Consider the following 17,254-nt stretch of genomic DNA (forward strand, 5'->3'; position numbering starts at 1 on the left):
GTTCATAGTGATTTTGCTAAAGGGCCTTTCCTGCCCTTTGCCCCAGAATGTTGTATTTGTTTGTTTACTTTTTAATGAAGTTTATAACACACTTCTAGAAAAGGGCCTCTATCATAAATCCTCAATGAGTTCTCACAAACTGAACCAGTACCCCAAAGCCTTCCTTGTGTGCCCCTTGAGCCTTAACATATATGATTTTTTCCTTTGGGGAGATTTTTCATTAATAGAAACACATCAGTTGCTCTTTTGCGTCTGGCTTCTTTCGTTCGACATTATGTTTGTGAAAGTCAACCATGCAGTTTCGTGGAGTTGAGGCTCATTCATTCTCACTGCTGTAGCATTCCACTGTGGGACCACGCCACACTTCCTTTATCCATTCTACTGTTGATTGGCCAGGACTGTTTTTGCAATGGAGCCATGGGAATTGGAAGCTGTCAGTGCTGAGATAGAGGTTGAAGGGAGGGATGGCCTCCCCCAGGCTTCTGGGTATTGTCCAGATTTTCCTTGACCAATCTCATTGTCCTGATCAGCCTGCTTCTTTCCCCGGGGCCTAGTTTGTGCAAATGCTGAGAGAAGTGGCCACTATTAGCAAGAGGGTTCCTCAGAAAAGAGGATCCAAGTCAGGAGGCCTCTTGTTCTCTTGGAAGCAGAATCTCTTGGCAGAATTCTTTCTGCAATGAGTGAGCCCAATCTGTGTGCATGTGGCTGGTATGATGTCTTTCTGGGGAAACCGCAGGGAAGCCGGTGTCCTGTGGTGGAGCCCTTGTCAGGAAAGTTTCTACACCAATGGTTCTCAACAGGGGCAATTTTGCCCTCCAGGGGACACTTGGCAATGTCTGGAGACAGTTTTGGTTGTTAAGACCAGGGAGAGAGTGCTTCCCTTCCAGCATCTAGTGGGTAGAGGCCAGGGAAGCTGCTTCACATCCTACAATGCACAGGACAGCCCTCACAACAATGAATTATCTGGCCCAAAATGTTATTAGTGCAGAGGCTGAGAAACCATGATCTATGCCAAGCTTCAACTGTCACTCATTGAGCACCAGGAAGTACTCCCTCAAGGACCCTTCCTCTTTAGCCCCTCCTCCCAGCCTACTTCTTTTGAGTATTTATTATTAATGACATCTTACTAATGGAGTCACTAATGTGCTGCACACCCAGCATGTGCCAGGCACTCCACGGACATTTTATCTCATCCTCACCATATGGTTGAGTAAGCTGGCAGTTAAGTGCCTTGCCGGCGGTCGCATAGCTGGTCAGGGCAGAGCAGGGAGAGGTACCTGCAGCCTCAATCTGTCTACTGAGGCCGCAGTGCTCTCTGTCGAGCCCACACCCAGTGATTTGACAGCCAGAGGTTTCTAGAAAAACATTCTGCTCAGTTCCTCTCACAGAGAGGGAGATTTAGACAGTTGTTCCTGCCCTTCAGCACTAAGGGGGACTGGATAGAGTGAGCTGCTTGAAGCCCACATGGCACATCACACTTATGCCCAGCCCCCAATGCCTGAGACCCAGGTTCCCCAATCGGTGTTGCCATGAGAGCCAACGCTGCTCCAAAGAGCAGCTGCTGCTCCTAGACCCTGGCAAGCCCCACCTTCCCGGTACTGGGCCCACTATCAACAGACACCTTCTCCCTCCCCTCCACCCCAGCCTCAGCTTGCAAATCCTAGGAGCAGCTGAAAGCTACCTATTCAGTCAGTCCCTCATGAGTGTCACAAGCATACATGAGCACCTGCCATACGTAAGGCAGTGCCTGAGTACAACTCACACACTCTGTTCACACGTTTCCTCTCTTAAAAATCATTGAGGACCCCAGTGTTTATTATGTGAGATATCAGTATTTCCTTCATTAGAAATTAAAACTGAGAAATCTTTAAAATCTGCTAACACTTTTTAAAATAATAATAAACCCTTGCAATGTTAACACAGATAATGTAATTTTATGAAAAATAACTTGTATTTTCCAAATAAGTTTTTAATGGAGCAGAAGAGTGACATTGTTTTACAAAGAAATGTTGCAAATCTCTCTAATATCTGGCTTCACAAGACAGCTGGATTATCTTACCTGTTTCTGTACTCAGTCTGTTGTGATGTATTGCTTTGTTTGAAATGTAGGAAGAAAATCTGGCCTCCCATAGAGGAAAAGGGAAGACATCCTAAGGCGATCTCCCTGGGGCCTTGGCCTGCAAACCACTGCGCTTGTGCAGTGGGCACTGTACAACAGGGGGCTGCACAGCCGTCCCCACCTTGCAGGAATTTACAGTCAAATGGGGTGGGAGTGGGGTGGGGAGGGAATAGGGGGCCATGGGACTGGGTGGAGGGAGGATGTGCCATCAATAAAAGAGCAACCGTCTGTGGAGAATTTAAATACAAATATAACCAAAAGCTGATCTGCTTGTCATTATCACAATTATAAAGAATGTCAGCCGGGCGCCGTGGCTCACGCCTGTAATCCCAGCACTTTGGGAGGCCGAGGTGGGTGGATCACCTGAGGTTAGGAGTTCAAAACCAGCCTGGCCAACATGGTAAAATGCCATCTCTACTAAAAATACAAAACATTAGCCAGGCGTGGTCATGGGCACCTGTAATCCCAGCTACTTGGTATGTTGAGGCAGGAGAATTGCTTGAACCCGGGAGGCAGAGGTTGCAATGAGCCAAGATGGCGCCGTCGCACTCCATCCTGGGCAACAAAGTGAAACTCCATCCCGAAAGAAAGAGTATCAGCGATAAAGGCAAAGCTCTTTCCAGAAAAAAATGGTTTTATGGCCTAAGTTCTAAACAATCTCCGTGGTTACTGTTGGATTTTATGTAGTAAGTATATGTAAGCTTCAAATTCATCACATCTTTATTATTTATCCTTTCATAAATATTGTGTTCTACATTGACATTAATCTGGAGAACTCCCGGTTATGCACTTGGCCCCAACATGCACAGACTCAGGGGCGTGTTCTTGATGCAAGAGTAAGTGTGCAATGGTTCAGATCCTTTGACGTCCTTATGTCTCCAACCTCAGTGGCACTTATTACCTGCTTCTGCATGTAAACAGTAGATTTGAAACAAAAAATGATAGCGTAGTGGTTGTACAAACAAAAAACCAGAACTTGAATTATTTCAATTCTCTCATCCTAGGTGACCCCTGTAAGCTTCTCATATGTGTTTAAAATTTAAAGCAATAAAACAGATTGTGAACAATGAGTTGTAACATCTTGTTTGGTAGGTAAAAATTTGGACTCATACGAAAAATATTTTTACTGCATTTGAATATCTTAAAGTTAAAATGTATTTGTCTTTTTAAAAATTGTTCACTGCTTTATAACTAAAGAACAAATCAAGAAAGTAGTGATGATTGCTGATTTTTACATAAATATGACTGAAAATACTTTTGTCTTATAGAGCAGAGGGTCATTAAAATGATCCGTTCTGTGTGTCAAATACATGAGGTATACCACTGAGTCACATATGTAAATGTTATCAGCTAGAACATGGCATGAGATGAGGACCATGAGAGAGGAATGAGTACAGAGGCAGAGTTTACTTCCAAGCGGAGGGAAGAAGACTTCTTGGAGGAGGCGGCATTTGAGTAGGGTGTTGAAGGATGGTATCCGGACAGAAGAGAATGAGGCTTTCCTTGTACAATAGCAGAGGTACACAGTTGATAAAGTACATGTGCTTTTCAAGCCCAAATACCTTTCAAAAAAGACCATCTAGGAAGAAAAAGAAAAAATATCCCATAGAACGGTGTTGATAGCAACACTGGTTAAACTGCAACAAACTGGAAACAACGTGAATGCCCAAGTGCAAACCACTGAAGTTGGGGACTCCAGCTATTGCTAAGTCCAACTTCGAACAGGCATGGTTTTGAATACCTACTACTAGAAGTCACAGAAACTTTTGGGGGCAATAATGATGAAGTTCAGAAATAAAAGCCTATTGCTGGCCCCTAAGCACTCACAGTTTAACACCAGGGATCTTAGCACAGAGGATGGGTTTCCAAGAGTCGTTGAGCCTCCCGAGATGGTGCCCAAGGCTGTGCGTGTGTGCATTTTGAGTGGGGAGCAGGTGTCATAACTTTCAGCAAATTATCAAAGGGACCTGTGACCTCTGAAAAAGCTCAGTAACAACTGGTCTTGCAGCTTTGTAAAACAAGTATAAGAAAATTGTATAATTTTCTTATACAATTATAGGGAAAAAAAACAGGACTAAATAATCTACATGTTGAATCATAATTATGAAAACACTGTAGACACATGCTGTATATTGCTAGAGATTCTAAGTATATTTAAAGATATATAAAGGGTTTTAAGGTTTGGAGGATTTAAGTACTTAAATGTACAAGAAAAATAAAATAAAAAGGCCCTGATCAGCTACAGTTAGATTGGTCATCCCAAGACGACCCCCGGGAAAGGGATTTTCCACTGTCCTTCCGACCTGCCACCAGCACCCAACTTTGCAGTTTCAGCCACACTCAAAATCACTACCCCAGCAGGGTCTGTCAGATTTCTGAGAGGCCTCCACAGTTACATGGAATGTCACCCATGACTAATATTTGAGATAGAGTCCGGAGATGAAACTCATTCTTCCAAGAGTGCGTACTATTCTGGAATCAGCAGAGGGCCAGCCCCCAGCATTCCAGGGAAATTCTATCTTTCCCATGCAAGAGACCCTCCCATCCACGGCCAGCCTTCCTAGCCCTACAGCTGAGCAGGTCTTTGGTCCTGCTGAAAGGTCCACCCTGGAGAGGCGGGGGACAGCAGCCTGTCCTCCACTCTGCTTGCCTCTCACAGAGACCCAGGACTAGAACCCATATTCTTTCATTCTGAGCTGGAGAGAGAAACTGTAGGGCTGACGGTTGAAGGCATGGGGTCTGTAAGCTGACCCGAAAACATGAATTGCCAAATGAGTGCGCAGCCAAAAGCCAAGAGAATCTGGTACCTGGCTTCCCACGATGGCCCTCTCCCTGCCCTCCTCTCCACATCAGCTGCCACAGTGCTGCGGGCATGCTGGGTCATCACAGGTGGCACAGCAGGGAGAGAGGCAGAAAGAGGCTGGGCCCCGAGACAGGGCAGAACAGTCCCCATTTCATCATGAGGGGAATGTAACCACCCAGGCCTCAGCCTGGGTGTCCCTGACAGCCACGGGCTCCACGTAGAACAGAGGTCACAGCGATTCTCACAGCCAGGAAGGTGCTGTGCGCTGGCCCCCAGGACGGTGACCAGTTTCGAGTGGGGCGCTCTCAGCCGGGAATTGGGGTCCAGCCCACCAGGGAAAAGGGCTGACTAGGGGCCAATAGGACCCTCCAGATCCCTGCCCAGCAGGCTGGACTTCAGTCCCAAGGTGATAACTAGAACAAGGGGGCCGAGCCTAGTCTGTCCAGCAGCAGGTGGAGGAGCCGCGGTAAGAAAGGCAGTCAGGTTTTACATTCAGGTACCTACTTGGGGCGAGAAGACCAAATCCAGTCACTCCAGCCCTGGAGGAGTCAGGGCGCCCACCTGGCTGCCCCACAGAAGGTGCAATTCCTAAACATGGTCACAAAGTAGCGCAGTGACATCTCAGCTGCTTCGGTGTTCCAGGAGAGGGTTTCTGGCTCAGGAGAATGGAGTTTCTGGGTGACTGGAAGATTAGGCTGTTGGCTAACTTCCCTTTCCTTCCCACTTAGGGCTGTATTTCCAGAAGCATTCCTCATTTCATTTTTTCCCCAGTGGGGCTTGGCTAGGGGTGGGGAGACATGGGGAAAAAGTGAAGAGAAGAGAACGAAATGCATGGAATGCAAGCGGAGGCCTCTTTGTCTACAGCATTTTCACCTCCACATGTGCAGGTTCATATTCAGGGCCTGGTGAAGTCAGTTCTGGCACCGCTCTTAGTGGACTGGCAGTGGCCCTTAAAAATAGTTCTCAGGAAGATGTGTAGGTGGCGACGCTGAGTAGTGTTTATGTCCCAACATGAAGAGCAGGCCTCATTGTGTGTGTCCTGTGATTACAACTGTGTGAAAATACATGTGTTTGAGAAAAAATGCTGGAAGAAGATGCATGAAAATGTTTATACGTCCGTTGAGTTTGTATCTAAACTTTTGTCTCTTCCCGTCTTTATGTAATGTTATAGTATGTATATGGTGTATTGACTTTCATGATTTAAATACTCAGAAAATAAATTTACTACGAAATGATAAAATAAAGGAGTTTGACTAGATCAGTGATCCTGGAACTGTAGTGGGTATCAAAGCACCTAAAAGGCTGCTTTTTTTGTTTGTTTGTTTTTCCTGAGACAGAGTCTTGCTCTGTCGCCCAGGCTGGAGTGCAGTGGCACAATCTTGGCTCGCAGCAACCTCTGCCTCCCAGGTTCAAGCAGTTCTCCTGCCTCAGCCTCCTGAGTAGCCGGGATTACAGACACACGACACCACACCCAGCTATTTTTTGTACTTTTAGTAGAGATGGGGTTTCACCATGTTGGCCAGGCTGGTCTCGAACTCTTGACTTCGTGATCTGCCCCCCTCAGCCTCCCAAAGTGCTGGGATTACAGGCGTGAGCCACCGCCCCCGGCCAGGGCTTATTAAAATAAGATTCTGGGGCCCTAACTACAGAGTTGCTGATTCAGTGAGTCTGGGGTAGACTTGGATATTTACGTTTCTCAGCAGTTCCCAAATGATGCTGCTGGTGTGGGGACCACAGAGAACCACTAGAAGAAAAACAAAAGAACCAAGACTTGAAACTAGGTTACTGACTTCCAGGCTAGGGTGCTTCCTACAGAAACAACACGAGGCTACAGGGCAAACCTCACTTCATGTCTAACTTTCTAGGGTTGAAGGGGTGAGAATCAACATCTATTGCACCTGGATACTGACTTCTTCCCCAGTAGCTACAACCCCAATAGTATTTAAAACCCCAAGATATTTGTGAAAATGTATTTGTCCAAAATAAAATATCTACATGCTAAAAAGAAAGCAGTCCTTGAAATGAACAAAAATTCCCAAGCTGAGCATTACTTGTAATTGGTAGAAAAATAATCATTGCAAAAGCTAATTAACCATCCACCCTGAGCGGCTCCTTGGCAGGCCTGAAAATATGATCAAGAAAATTCTTTTCCTATGAGTGGGGCATTATCAAAGCAGGGCAGAGCCTATGGGTTATCCGTTGACTAGGACTGACCTTTCCATGACTGCCAAAAACTTTCCAGTGACAAATGATCCAGCTTCCTTGTCCCAAAAGAAACCAAAGTGGTAAGAAAACAAACTGCTTTATACTGAAACATAACAAGATCAACAGCAGCTGTGACAGCATTTATTAAACTGTCCGCTGTATACCAGGCCCCATGGTCAGTAGGAAAGTATATCCCTGAGGGTACAAAAATGAAAAACGTACATCCATTCACCAAGGACTTCCCACGGTGCCAGGGTCTCTAGCCCCTTATGTGGTGTGGGGGGGGGCAGGGAGGTTGGAGGTTGGGAGAGGCGCATAATTTCAACACAATGCAATTAGTTTGTAAATAACACTACATACAAAAATGTTACAAGAGCCCTGAGGCAGTGGAGGATAGCTGAGAAGCCTTTACAGAGGAGGTGGTATCTGAGTTGAATCTTGAAGTTTCTTTCAAGAAGTGGAAGGACATTGTAGGCAGAGGGAAAAAAAACATGAACCAGCCTTGCTTGACTCAGAGGCTGGAAAAGGGAGAGTGAAGTTGGGAATTCTTGAGATTTTGGGGTGGCCCTGGATGGGGTACATAAAGAGAAGTGGCCAGAGGGAAGGACAGGAAGGGCCATCCTCAGAAGTTTTGTCCTCACCCTGGAGGCAGGGCAGACCACTGATGAGGGGGGTTGTTTTTAAAAGGCTGCCTTTCCCAGATGGATTGATAGCCTTATCTCAGCCTGGCTAAAACCCTGGCCACTCCCTGATAGAGAGCAAGGTTCCCAGCAGGCAAGGGCAGGGGTGGGGCCCAGCAGGGACCAGTTTTGCAAGCTCACCTGGCCCTACACCCACAAACACTCAGCTCTTCCTCCAAGGCAGGCCTCAAGGCTTGGAGCAAGTCTCTTTGAAGTTTTCTTATGAATTGCTATGCTTAATACTAAATCACAGGAAAGATTAACACCCATGAAACTGAAGCAGGAGCACATAACAGAAGCTTAATATGAATCTTCCATCTTAAAAATATCTTATTCTACATCTGAAAAGAGAACCATTTGGAAATTCCACGTCATACTCACTTATAGACTTAACAGCAATTTCAACTTTAAAAATTCATTCCCACCTGCATTATATGACTTGATTCTTACAGTAGCCCTGTAAAGAATATTGGGTAGGAATTCTTATTCCCATTTTAGAGACGTAAACATTCACTATCCGCGGACCATGGGGAACACAGCTGACATCAATTGCAAGTCAGTTTCTGTGGTTTACTGCAGCAAGGGAGAGCTCACTCCAGACTTGGGCTTGTGCTGGTTGAGTCTAAGGAAGGGGTGGAAAGCAAGGGGAATTCTGGATTGGATTCTGTCAAAAAGGAGTCCAATTCAATGATTCGGCATCATATTTAATAGTTATCACTAATTATTATTTAATATAATCAATAAATGATCTAGCAGATGGGAAGATGAAAACAGGGCTGAGCTGGCTTTGATACAGCAACACAAGTCATTCCTGTTAGTCAGAAGAGGGAAATGTTTAGTCATGTTTTTTGATTTTGGAGTGGCCTCCTCCCTGTCTTGATGCAAACACAGATGTGGAGGGTCTGTGCTGCACATGTTTCTGTTCGGTGAGCATTGTCTCTGTTCACTTGTGAATATTATGGTCTGGCTGACGGCAGAGCTGGTTTTTGTTGCTGTGTTGTGTTTTCGTGTAGTCTCTCCCAAAGGGACTTGGGGAATGCGTTTGAGGTCTCTTAATACCTATGCCCTAGCTGCACAGCTTTGGGTGATGCCCTTTACCTCCTTACCTCTGATCTCTCAGGAGTAATAGTGTCCCTTCCACACTGACATTCTGGGTGTGAATGGGACTGATTAGAATGGTCATCATGGTGCCAGGAGATCTGCAGTGGTGACCTTCCCTGGTATCAGCTATTTAAATATTATCGGGAAAGAGAAATGTGGAAGCAAAGTTCTATCCATTTTAAGCATGTGACCTTTTACCCTAACTGAAACTTAATTGACTCATTTGCCTCTAGCAATTCAAAGATTCCCAGACACCCAGAGGACAAAGATGGGATTCTGTAAGAACAGCCCACGCAGTCAATGACCCTTATGCCATTTCTTGCCCAGAACTGTTTTATTCAGGGCCAGACATGCAGCAGTGTTTGATTAAGTGCTGACAATGAAAATAGGTATTTGATGCTGTTTGGAAGAAAACTCTTACATTTCTTGAATTGAACTAAGATGTACAGAACAACAGAAACCATTATTTTTAAGAATATTTAAATGTGCCAAGTTCTTTGCCTATTTATGTCAATGAATCCACAAAAACACCCTGTGAGATAGGTATTATCCCCACTTCACAGATGGGGAAATTGTGGCTCAGAGTGTTGCAAACTCTCCTTAGACCACTCAGCTAATAATTTCCTCTCTGGTATAGCTGAAACATGGGCTTGCCTGAAGGGCAGAGGCAGAAGAAGCCTCCAAGCCTCCCAAGGTCCTGTGATTCTCATTGATGCTTACTTCTAGTGGTTCTGGTGTCCCTCTCAGAGCCTACATGGGTATCTGAGCCTTCAGAGATATCTCATTTGGTTTGGGGGGTTGTTTTTGGTTTTTCTGAGTCTCGCTCTGTTGCCCAGGCTGGAGTGCAGTGGCGTGATCTCAGCTCACTGCAATCCCCGCTTGCAGGGTTCAAGCGATTCTCCTGCCTCAGCTTCCCAAGTAGCTGGGATTACAGGCATGCACCACCATGTCCAGCTAATTTTTCTGTTTTTAGTTTAGTCGGGGTTTCTCCATGTTGGCCAGGCTGGTCTTGAACTCCTGCCTCAAGTGATCTGCCCACCTCAGCCTCCCAAAGTGCTGGGATTTCAGGCCTGAACCACTGTGCCTGGCCGAGATATCCCATTTTGGATAGGGGAGCCTGGGACATATTCTCAACTTCCGTGGGTCTGGCCACTACTTATCAGAAGTTTCTGCTCACCTTACACAACTGTGAGTGATGGCCAGGAGCAGCCTCAGTGGCCCAAGGGGAAAAACCTCTGGATGAAGCCCTGGACCCCTCACATCTCAGCCTCCATCACTGCCCCTGGCTACCCAAAGTCAAGCCCAGAAACACAGACGTGAGCACAAACCCAGGCAGCCCATAGAAGGCACAGCCCTGTGATGTCAAGCTTGAAAATTCTGGGCTACTTTTAAGGTCACCAGGGATATTTCGAAAGAGCTGAAGCTTTTTCCTCCATCCAAGCATCCTCTATCTTCCAGGTTGTTTTTATGAGCTGAAAAGGACCCTCCACGGCTCCTCGGTGGCTTGGTAGTATCAAGACAACACCTGAGAAAGCTCCTTTCATGCAAATCTCTGTCTCACTCATGTGAAGAGACCACCAAGCAGGCTTTGTGTGAGCAGCAAGGCTGTTTATTTCACCTGGGTGCAGGCGGGCTGAGTCTGAACAAGGAGTCAGCAAAGGGTGGTAGATTATCATTAGTTCTTACAGGTTTTGGGATAGGCGGTGGAGTTAGGAGCAATGTTTTGCAGGCAGGGGGTGGATCTCACAAAGTACATTCTCAAGGGTGGGGAGAGAATTACAAAGAACCTTCTTAAGGGTGGGGAAGATTACAAAGTACATTGATCAGTTAGGGTGGGGCAGAAACAAATTATAATGGTGGAATGTCATCACTTAAGGCTATTTTCACTTCTTTTGTGGATCTCCAGTTTCTTCAGGCCAGGTGGATGTATACGTGCAGGTCACAGGGGCTATGATGGCTTAGCTTGTGCTCAGAGGCCTGACAGTCTCCTTCCTGCCAGCGACACAGGTCTAGGAATTATTCCACAGTTGGGCACTCTTGGTGTATTATTGTTCATGCCCTGGCCCCCATCTTTGTGCCACATAGAGGGACTCCCCTTCCTGAGGTTAATGATTGGGAAGGTGTTAAAGCAGGAAGAACTGCAAGAAGGCACTCGTGAGTGAGCCTATCCACTCATTCCTGGAAGACAAACAAACGACCAATTTGGCTCTCCATACTCAGAGGGTGGTTTCTGGATGTCAGAGATTTCGCCACACACCAGCTCTGTGCCAGGCCTTGTGCTAGGACCCCAACATGGTCACTCAATATTCACACAGTCTAGCAGTCTGCCAGGACTGCCAGGACAGAGGACCACAGACTGGGTGGCCTCAACAACAGAAATGTATTTTCTCACAGTTCTGGAAGTGAGAAGTCCGAGGTCAAGGGGTCAGCAGGGTGGGTTTCTTCTGAGGCCCCTCTCCTTGTTTTCTGATGGCTGCGTCTCTTCTGTCTGCACACAGTCTTCTATGTTTCTGTGTCCGATCTCCTCTTTTTATAAAGACCCCAGTCATATTGGATTAAGGCCCACCCCGGTGACCTTATTTCACCCAAATCACCTCTTTAAAGACTCTGGCTCCAAAAGCAGTCACATTCTGAGGTACTGAGGGTTAGAACTTCAATGTATGAATTTGAGGGAACACAAAGTTCAGCCCATTACACCCAGCAAACACTTTGCTAGGCCCTGCTGTGACCCGGGTCCTGGGCTTGGCACTGGGCATACAGTGGACACTGCAAATCTCTCTTTGTTCTATTTGAGCTTCAGCAACTCTCCGGAAGGCTTCCGCGTTAGAAAAAAGGCTTACAAATACACAGGAAATTTGAAAGTGAGTAGTAAGTCCACACCAGGCCCAGACAGGGGGCCTGTGCTGAAGGGTGCAGGAAGCAGCAGCCCTGCTGAGACACACAGGAGCCGGCTGGCCGGCCGCTAGCAGGGTGGGATGGGGAGTGGGGGCTCAGGGAGCCTGGGCTGGGGAGAGGCATCCGCCCTCTTCAACAGAATGATTGGGACTTTCTGGCAGCATAAGCAATAACCGGCAGGAGACCAAGAAGGCGCCGTTTAGCTGGCTCATGTGTGAGTGAGTGATGAAACTCACCCTCTGGCTTGGCGCCTTATGGAACCATCAACTCTGCATGGGTGTGCTCAGTGTGGACCCCAAACCTGCTCCCTCTGGCTTTGAGAGGTATTTCTCCCATACAGGCTGGCTTCAGCCAGGGGGTTGCCTAGACTCGCCCAGGCCTCAGACGAGGGGAAAGGGCCAAGGCCGGCTGCCACGTTCTCATCATGTGCCTGCCTCCCTTCCCAAATAGAAGGGTCAAGCCCAAATTAGAAGGGTGGGATGATGGCTGGTGCCTGAGGACAGAGCTGGGGCTAGGAGGACAAACTCCTGGGCTCCTCTTCATGTCTGGGCTACAAGATCCTGGCATAAACAGGGGCTCCTGGCACAGCGGAAATAAACCATGGGTCCCTGAGGGAGACTCTGGGTGAGAAAAGAGACCCAGATTTGGAGTTGAAAGACCTGGGCCTGAGTCCCAGCTCCATCACTTCCAAGCACGTGGCCTTGAACAAATCACTCAAGGCCTGCAGACCTCGGTCAGTCATTAGTAAAGAGAAGATTACTATTATAGAGACCCCACTGGGCTGTTTTGAGGGTGAAATGAGACCACGTAAGTGAACGCACTTTGAAACTATCCATTGCTGGTCACAAAACTAACATGTGTACGCATCTATTTACTAAATAGTCATATAATACTCACCCGATTCACATGCTACTCCCAGTGTTTTTCTCTACTTTTTATTACAAAAGTGCTCAACTACAGAAAGAAGTTTAAAGGATACAATGAATTTCCATATTCCCTCCAGATAGACTCAATAACTGTTTGCATTTTCGTATATTTGCTTTATCTCTATGTGCATATTTATATGTGTGTGACTTGTAAAACCAGTTGAGATAAGAGGGGCAAAGGAAGAGAGAAAAAGACACACACATATATATCCCATATGAAAGTTGTGGACATCATGATACTTCAATTCTAAATATTTATACGCTAGTATTTCTTTCTTTTTTTGAGATGGAGTCTCACTCTGTCACCCACGCTGGAGTGCAGTGGTATGATCTTGGCTCACTGAAACCTCCACCTCCCGGGTTCAAGCGATTCTCATGCCTCAGCCTCCTGAGTAGCTGGAATGAATGCCTCTTACTAAGGACATTCTCCTACATAGCCCCAGTACCATCACCACACCTCAGAAAATTAAAAATAATTTTATACTATCCAATATCCAGACCTTACTCCAATTTTCCCAGTTGTCCCAAGATAGTTGTTTATAGCGTTTTTCAGACTGGGATCCACTCAAGATCCTCCTGTTGCCCTGTTTGCTGAGCCTCTGCCATGTCTCCCCAGTGTCTGAGGTTGTGAGCATCTTGGTTACTTGCTGCCAATTCTCACACTCATCTGTGCTGCCCACCGTCCCATGGCCTCTTGCGGACCTCTCTCCCATGGCGCTGGCTCCTTGCACCCAGCTATCTGCTTGCACACCTCTCTCCCTGCTGGAGGATAAGCACCCCAAGGGCAGTGGCCAGTCTTAGCTACTGTTGTTTCCCCAGGACCCACACAGGCCTGGCATGGAGCAGGCACGTGGCAAATGACTGTTGCATGTTTGAATCTTCATCAGAGGGCTAAGCAACACACACCTTTAAAAAGTGAGTGAGTTTTGGCCAGGCGAGGTGGCTTATGCCTGTAAACACAGCACTTTGGGAGGCCAGAGGCAGGCAGATCACTTGAGGTTAGGAGTTCGAGACCAGCCTGGCCAATATGGTGAAACCCCTTCTCTAGTAAAGATACAAAAATTAGCCAGGTGTGGTGGTACGTGCCTGTAGTCCCAGCTACTTGGGAGGCTGAGGCAGGAGAATCACTCAAACCTAGGAGGGTGGAGGTTGCAGTGAGCCGAGATTGCGCCACTGCACCCAGCCTGGACAACAGAGCTAGAATCCATCTCAAAAAAAAAAAAAAAAAAAAAGGAAATGAGTTTTAAGTAATTTCATCTGACAAATTCTGTACCCCTGCCAGAGCTCATGGAAAGCATCCCAGAGACCCAGGTGACCTAGCTCAGGCCCTGCCCTACTTCCCCATCTACAAGTGGCCACTGGGGCTCTGAAATCGCTTGGACTCTCGACTAGTCTGCGCTCGACATCTGTGACAGGACCATCGACTGAGAGGGAGAGCTGCCCTCCAGACCACAAGTCTTCTCTGGAAAACACACACGTATATGAGAAGTTGGCTGTGTTCCCATTATAGGTCTTACAGAAGTGATTCCAAGTCTTATGAGTTTCTGTGGAACCAGAAAACCACTTCCGGACCAGCAGGAGTGAGAAGAGGCGCATGCATATCATGTTTGCATTGTTTTCTTGCATGTGTCACTTCACCACAATGCTCAGGACCTCAATGAGAGTTTTAAGTTCTCCCAGCTTCAAATTGTGCTTTCCAGGCCGGAGCTTCTCAAAGTTTAATGTGCCTTTGAATCATCTGGGGAGCTTGATACAATGAATGTTTTTTTAAAAGTAGATTTGGGATGGGCTCCAGGATCCTGAATTCCTAACAATTGGTCTGGGTGACGCCAGTGCCACTGGTCCCTGAACTACACTTTGAGAAGCGAAGTTCTAAAGGTCACAAAACAACTTCTCATTTCTTCAGTGAACTGGTAATTAGCACCTACAGCTAAATATAAGGCAGTGTTCTAGCATTGGAGGAACAAGGAAATGGGAAGAAATACAAAGAATAAGACACAGGCCTTTGACTCAAATCCAACTGGATATCCCTTTATACTACGTCTAGCATTTTGCTTAAGTTGGTTGAATTCTTACAATAACCTATAATCTATAAAGTATACATTGTTATTCTCACTTTACATATGAGGAAACTGGGGCTGATACAGCCTAATTGTCATGTTCCCAACTAGTAAAAGAATGCAGTGAGGTTTGAAATGAGGCCAGTGTTGTTCTGCACGCACCTAACACTTAATCTGCAGCACTTCCCGTCAAGTCCCCAGACCTGATGGAGAAATGGCGGGGAGATAACGACCTAGCTCAGGCCTGGTCCTTGAAGCAGACCTGGCAGTGGCTGTGGGGAAAGGGTGGGAGTGGTGGCAAGCCGGAGGCTTCTAATAACTACCAGAAAGGAGAAGTGGGACCTAAAAAGTTACTCCAAGCTGCCTCCCCTAGGGTCTTCTGGCTGTTTCTGGTAATGTGTATTCCTGCTGATGCTCAAGCCCTTTGCAACAAGTTCCTAACATGGTATCAAATACTGGGCACACTAGCAAACTTCAGCCATAAATTAGGGCCCAAATGTTGTCACCAAATGGCTGTGTGACTTTGGATAAATCACTCTCCTCTCACGTGGACTAGGGTTGGGAGCTCTTCAAGTCCCTTCCTGTCTGCCAAAAGGTTTCTAAGCAGTTTCCAAGCCGTTTCTTGCAGTTTTCCCATCAAGCCAGGTGAAGGCATGTGTTATGTCCCCATCAGGGTCCCCCAGCCCCCTCTTCTTAGCTCAGGACTGGGGCTTTCTGGGGCTCACCTACAGTCTTCCTCCTTTCCTTCCTAACTTCACACGCATTTGTCAAGCACATACTCTGCATCAAACCTGTGCTCAAGGATAGGGAGGCAAAGGTCAATAAGATGCACTCCCTCCCTGGAGAGGAGACCTAAAACAGACCGCAGGTGCCCTGCAGCGTGGCTGGCTCAGGCTCTCAGGGTGTGAAGGAGAGCACCTCACTCAGCACTGGCAGAGGCCGGCAGGCCTAAGTGGGCCTTCACCATATGCCAGGCCTGGCTAGGAGCTTCCCTGGAAGATTCCACGTAACCCCCAGCAACCCTCAAAGGAAAACGCTAGTATCGTCCCCATTTTAAAAATGGGAAAACAGGCTTAAAAAGTCAGATGTCTGGCCCAACATCACACAGCTAATATGAATCCAGTGAAATATATGCAAAAATACTCAGCAGAGTGGCAAGTAGTAACTAAACGGTAACTAAACTACCTTTTTCAAAAGACAGAACAGAGAGTGGGGGCCAGTAATCTGCACTCTCAGACAAAACTGACAAGTGGGAGAAAGGCTTGTCTCCCCTGAAGGACAAAAACCAGGCTTGGGACTGGCCACACTTGATGAGAAAACCGTGAGAAGAGAAGCAGGAGAGACTTTGGAAGAGGGCTTGGCAGGCCGGAAAGCGCTAGGTGCGTAAGACAGGCAGTGGGGGCTCAAACAGAGGTGGGAGCCCAGGGGAGGAGGGAGCGATTAGTCATGCTGGGGAGGCTCCAAGGGCCCTTTGTCCTTCCTAGATGGCTACTCAGACGCCGGTTTGCAAGCACCCCAGGCTCAGCTGCTCCATGCTTCAGCCACCATGCAACCCATCTGGATAATGGACTGTTATGAAGCATGTTGGCAGCCATCGATTAGGACTAAACTCTATGCTCATTGGGTTGTATTTGCAAGGATGCTCTGCTAAGATCCACAGCAGAGGTGCATCTCTCTCCTTCTCATTTGATGGCTTGGAATTAAAATGCCACCCAACATTCTCTGCCAAAGACATGAAGATTTATGGGTCACTGTCAATATCAACACATGTTGGCCATTATTTGAGTCTCCTTGCTGCTTGGGACTGATTGCTATTTACTTTGAAAGATAAATGTGGCTTTGTAATCCATGCAGGTTGCTGGGAGGAATGGGTTTTAAATGCATTTGTTCTTTTTTTTTTTTTTAAGACAGAGTCTCACTCTGTCAACCACGCTTGCAGTAGCACGATCCTGGCTTACTGCAAACTCCGCCTCCAGGTTATCCTGCCTCAGCCTCCCAAGTAGATGGGATTACAAGCATGCGCCACCACACCCTGCTAATTTCTATATTTTTAGTAGAGACAGGGTTTCGCCATGTTGGCCAGGGTGGTCTTGAACTCCTGACTTCAAGAGATCCCCCCCGCCTCGGACTCCCAAAGTGTTGGGATTACAGACAGGTGTGAGCCACCATGCCCGGCCTTGGGTTTTAAATGCATTTGTTTCTTCCCTTGGAGACCTTTCTATTCCACTCCATTCTGCTTTGTCTGGTGGTGTTGGTCCCACCCTGTACCCACCATGAGATATTCTAATGTCCTCCAAGGCTCTGGAACAAAGACCAGAGGGACCAGCCTGTCCTCTGTCCAGAGTCATCAGTATGACAGTATGGAGAGACCCTTAGCACCTTAGTAGAAAAATTGCCCCTGTCTTATGGGGTGACACCACTCATATATGATCTGGGGCAAGAGTCAAGACCCCCAAGGAGCTTGC

At 47.0% G+C, this 17,254-nt stretch overlaps 1 protein-coding gene and 1 long non-coding RNA gene across 4 annotated transcripts in view; one reads left to right on the forward strand and one right to left on the reverse strand.

The window, feature by feature from the left end:
* Nucleotides 1–17,254, forward strand: part of LIPC (lipase C, hepatic type) — a 159,128-nt gene that overhangs the window by 22,728 nt on the left and 119,146 nt on the right. The gene's annotated exons all lie outside the window — the stretch shown is intronic.
* The window catches only part of LOC104002321 (uncharacterized), a 64,513-nt gene continuing 48,950 nt past the window's right edge, over nt 1,692–17,254 (reverse strand). The window contains exon 3 of the long non-coding RNA XR_674554.3: nt 1,692–3,698. This is a non-coding gene — a long non-coding RNA (uncharacterized LOC104002321). The remainder of the gene's footprint in view (nt 3,699–17,254) is intronic.

The sequence above is a fragment of the Pan troglodytes genome, chromosome 16 (assembly GCF_028858775.2).
Source record: "Pan troglodytes isolate AG18354 chromosome 16, NHGRI_mPanTro3-v2.0_pri, whole genome shotgun sequence".
Lineage (NCBI taxonomy): Eukaryota > Metazoa > Chordata > Mammalia > Primates > Hominidae > Pan > Pan troglodytes.